The following is a 5,468-nucleotide window of genomic DNA, read 5'->3' as shown; positions in this document are numbered from 1 at the left end:
CGATCCGTGGCCTTCTTGTACAGTGAAGTACAGATTTTACCATTTGTCACAGAGATTTGGACATCTAGATAATTCACGGACTGTGAGCTCATCTGGTATGTGAATTTAATGGTGCTTTCCATGGTGTTGATGGCTGTCATTAAGATATTGAAGTCCTGCTCTGTCCCTGTCCATATCAGGAACAGGTCGTCAATGTACCGTGTGAAGAACGGAATCTTAGATGCAGTATTGCTATCACTGAAGAAGGCATGGTGTTCCACCTCAAACATGTAAGTATTTGCAAAGGCAGGGGCCACACAGGACCCCATCGCACAGCCTTGTTGCTGGACGTACCACCGTGAATCAAATAGAAAATAATTTCTTTTTAATGTTAGTTCCAGTAATCTGATGAAGAATGAGATATCTGGGCCCAAGTATAGTGTGCTGGATGTCAGCAATCTGAAGACCGCATCTAGCCCCCCCGAATGGGGGATATTGGTATATAGGCTAACTATATCCAACGTGCAGAGGAACGCATTCTCTGGGAGTGTTTGTAGCCTTTGTAGTTGGATTATCAAGGAGGTAGTGTCCTTTAAATAGGTCTTCTGTGCTTGGACCACTGGCTGAAGGTAGACGTCTAGGTATTGGGAAATTCTGTAATAGACAGAATTCCTCGCTGATATGATGGGACGGCCTGGAGGGGTGATGGGGTTTTTGTGGATTTTCGGCAGTGTATACAGAACTGGGGCTACCGGATTCTCCTGAATAAGAGTGTCCCTGGTGTTTTTGTTGATGAAGCCCTGTTCCACTGCCTCATCCAGAACCCCTTTGAGCTCGAGGTTAAATCTACTGGTAGGGTCCGCAGAAATTTCCAGATAAACGGAACTGTCCTCAAGTTGTTTGTAGATCTCCTCTTTATATTTATGTAGGTCTTGTAGGACGATCCCACCCCCCTTGTCGGCGGGGCGGATGACAATACTATTGTCTTTGCTTAAGTTGTGAAGGATGTCCCAGTCTCTCTTGGACATATTGGATCTGCCTGGTTTAAAGGACTTAACCACGCTTTTAACCTCCTGGTCCAGTGAGCGATTGAAGCATCTGAGTGATGGATTCATACTAAAGGGGTCAAAGTTGGAGGCACCTTTTATTTTTTGAAGAGGGTTCGGGGCTATCTGGGAAGTAGTTTCAGTGGAACCAAAGTGTTCGCGTAGTCTGAGTTTCCTGTTGAAGCGGTAGGAATCAATTTTCCATTGAAATTCGTTAAATGAGGAGGAAGGTATAAACGACAAGCCCTTGTTTAGTAGTTTCTCCTCCTCCTGCGAAAGGGCTCTGCTGGACAGATTGAAAATTATTTTTTCTTTGGCTTTGTGGTCTTGTTTTTCTGCTTTGAAGATCCTACGCCATTGTCCTCCTCGTCTGGAAGGAGATCCCCTGTAGCCTCTCTTTGTGCCCGTGTGCTTACCCCTAAAGGGGGCTTACCTGTGGTAGATCTCCCTGTTGTATCTGGCTCACTTTGAGACGACTGGCCTCCACTTGAAGTATCTGTGTCACCCGCAAATTTTCTAAAGCGCCTCTGTCGGGGTTTAAACTCCCTTTTTTGGCCAGGATTGAACGCCCAGGTATATACCCTTCCTTCTGCGTAGTCCTTTTGGACCAAGGTCAGCTTGTTCCGCTTGAATTTCACAAGCTCTCTACGGTAGGAGTCCACTTGTGTGGTCAATTTCGCAAGCCAGTCAGTGTTGGTATCCTGTGTCAGTGTGGATAAGTGCAGGGCTTCAAACTCCGCTTTCTTCTGTTTGACTACCTTCAATTCTCTGGCTGATTCCTCCACTACCAGTAGAATAAGGTCCAAACTGCACTTGTTGAGAATTGCTGCCCATTTACGGCAGAACTCGGTATTGAATTTCCCTATTGTTGGGGAATTTCTTACCCGAAAGCCCCTGGGTATTTGGCCACTCCGGTGATAGTCTGACAACGTCACTCCGTGTAAGAAGAAATCGATCTCTTTCTTAGACAATCTTAGTAGCTGAGCATACAATTGTTCCACAGACTGGGCACTTTCAGTCTGCTCAAAGTGCTCTTTAAAACGTATGTTGTCTGCGTCGGCATCCGAGAAGCTCCAGGTTTCTCCTGTCTGGAGAGTAATATTTCTGATCCCTGTATTCTCCTGCATGCCCGTAAACAGTTAAAAACAAAGGCAAGTGCAAGCCTGCACTCTGCCAGGAATGGTGAGACGATGTGTAGAAACTGAGGTGCCTTGTCAGAAGTGATGTAAACAGTGATAGTCAGTCAAAGACGTCCCATAGCTGGATAACATCCATACAATGCGGTGTGGAGACCGGCACTCTAACACACAGACACAATTGCCCCGGTGCCTCCTCAAGTGATCCAAGGATCATGTATATCTACAAACAAGGAGTGGCACTCGTGGGACTTCAATCAAATAACAAAGGACACAGCGGTCACCAGTTTGTTCTAATCGACGTTTCGATAATTTAATATCGTCTTCAGGATAAACACAGTGCATACAAGACAACATTTATATACCTACTCACCACCCCTGAAGTCACCACGCCACAGCTGCGGGCGCCGGGTCCTCGGACGACAGTGAGAGTCCGTCTCGCACTTCCTGTGCGCCCGGCCGCTCGAGCGGTTGCCTGGAGACCAAAAATAACATGTGATATCAACAAATAACAAGTGACATCGGGCAATGCAGAATCGCGTGTATCCGACATAGATACACGTACAGGGACCACATCTGTGTCCTTTGTTATTTGATTGAAGTCCCACGAGTGCCACTCCTTGTTTGTGGATATACATGATCCTTGGATCACTTGAGGAGGCACCGGGGCAATTGTGTCTGTGTGTTAGAGTGCCGGTCTCCACACCGCATTGTATGGATGTTATCCAGCTATGGGACGTCTTTGACTGACTATCACTGTTTACATCACTTCTGACAAGGCACCTCAGTTTCTACACATCGTCTCACCATTCCTGGCAGAGTGCAGGCTTGCACTTGCCTTTGTTTTTAACTGTTTACGGGCATGCAGGAGAATACAGGGATCAGAAATATTACTCTCCAGACAGGAGAAACCTGGAGCTTCTCGGATGCCGACACAGACAACATACGTTTTAAAGAGCACTTTGAGCAGACTGAAAGTGCCCAGTCTGTGGAACAATTGTATGCTCAGCTACTAAGATTGTCTAAGAAAGAGATCGATTTCTTCTTACACGGAGTGACGTTGTCAGACTATCACCGGAGTGGCCAAATACCCAGGGGCTTTCGGGTAAGAAATTCCCCAACAATAGGGAAATTCAATACCGAGTTCTGCCGTAAATGGGCAGCAATTCTCAACAAGTGCAGTTTGGACCTTATTCTACTGGTAGTGGAGGAATCAGCCAGAGAATTGAAAGTAGTCAAACAGAAGAAAGCGGAGTTTGAAGCCCTGCACTTATCCACACTGACACAGGATACCAACACTGACTGGCTTGCGAAATTGACCACACAAGTGGACTCCTACCGTAGAGAGCTTGTGAAATTCAAGCGGAACAAGCTGACCTTGGTCCAAAAGGACTACGCAGAAGGAAGGGTATATACCTGGGCGTTCAATCCTGGCCAAAAAAGGGAGTTTAAACCCCGACAGAGGCGCTTTAGAAAATTTGCGGGTGACACAGATACTTCAAGTGGAGGCCAGTCGTCTCAAAGTGAGCCAGATACAACAGGGAGATCTACCACAGGTAAGCCCCCTTTAGGGGTAAGCACACGGGCACAAAGAGAGGCTACAGGGGATCTCCTTCCAGACGAGGAGGACAATGGCGTAGGATCTTCAAAGCAGAAAAACAAGACCACAAAGCCAAAGAAAAAATAATTTTCAATCTGTCCAGCAGAGCCCTTTCGCAGGAGGAGGAGAAACTACTAAACAAGGGCTTGTCGTTTATACCTTCCTCCTCATTTAACGAATTTCAATGGAAAATTGATTCCTACCGCTTCAACAGGAAACTCAGACTACGCGAACACTTTGGTTCCACTGAAACTACTTCCCAGATAGCCCCGAACCCTCTTCAAAAAATAAAAGGTGCCTCCAACTTTGACCCCTTTAGTATGAATCCATCACTCAGATGCTTCAATCGCTCACTGGACCAGGAGGTTAAAAGCGTGGTTAAGTCCTTTAAACCAGGCAGATCCAATATGTCCAAGAGAGACTGGGACATCCTTCACAACTTAAGCAAAGACAATAGTATTGTCATCCGCCCCGCCGACAAGGGGGGTGGGATCGTCCTACAAGACCTACATAAATATAAAGAGGAGATCTACAAACAACTTGAGGACAGTTCCGTTTATCTGGAAATTTCTGCGGACCCTACCAGTAGATTTAACCTCGAGCTCAAAGGGGTTCTGGATGAGGCAGTGGAACAGGGCTTCATCAACAAAAACACCAGGGACACTCTTATTCAGGAGAATCCGGTAGCCCCAGTTCTGTATACACTGCCGAAAATCCACAAAAACCCCATCACCCCTCCAGGCCGTCCCATCATATCAGCGAGGAATTCTGTCTATTACAGAATTTCCCAATACCTAGACGTCTACCTTCAGCCAGTGGTCCAAGCACAGAAGACCTATTTAAAGGACACTACCTCCTTGATAATCCAACTACAAAGGCTACAAACACTCCCAGAGAATGCGTTCCTCTGCACGTTGGATATAGTTAGCCTATATACCAATATCCCCCATTCGGGGGGGCTAGATGCGGTCTTCAGATTGCTGACATCCAGCACACTATACTTGGGCCCAGATATCTCATTCTTCATCAGATTACTGGAACTAACATTAAAAAGAAATTATTTTCTATTTGATTCACGGTGGTACGTCCAGCAACAAGGCTGTGCGATGGGGTCCTGTGTGGCCCCTGCCTTTGCAAATACTTACATGTTTGAGGTGGAACACCATGCCTTCTTCAGTGATAGCAATACTGCATCTAAGATTCCGTTCTTCACACGGTACATTGACGACCTGTTCCTGATATGGACAGGGACAGAGCAGGACTTCAATATCTTAATGACAGCCATCAACACCATGGAAAGCACCATTAAATTCACATACCAGATGAGCTCACAGTCCGTGAATTATCTAGATGTCCAAATCTCTGTGACAAATGGTAAAATCTGTACTTCACTGTACAAGAAGGCCACGGATCGCAATACAATTTTGCATGCCAACAGCCAACATCCCAATTCCACAAAGAGAGGCCTACCGTTCTCACAATTCTTGCGGATACACCGTATATCTGATGATATAGTCAATGCTGAACGAGAGATTAATGACATGATGAAGCAATTCATGCTCAGAGGATATAAATATGGGGACTTGGTGAAAGCCAAAGAAAGAGCGCTGGCCATCCCACGTTCTAGAACTCTAATTCCATCAGGTGACCGTCAAAAACGACTTGGTGACTGTATCCCGTTCGTTCAACAATACTGCCCAGCTAGTC

This window comes from Pseudophryne corroboree, chromosome 5 (assembly GCF_028390025.1).
Source record: "Pseudophryne corroboree isolate aPseCor3 chromosome 5, aPseCor3.hap2, whole genome shotgun sequence".
Lineage (NCBI taxonomy): Eukaryota > Metazoa > Chordata > Amphibia > Anura > Myobatrachidae > Pseudophryne > Pseudophryne corroboree.
This window is presented reverse-complemented; position numbering follows the sequence as displayed.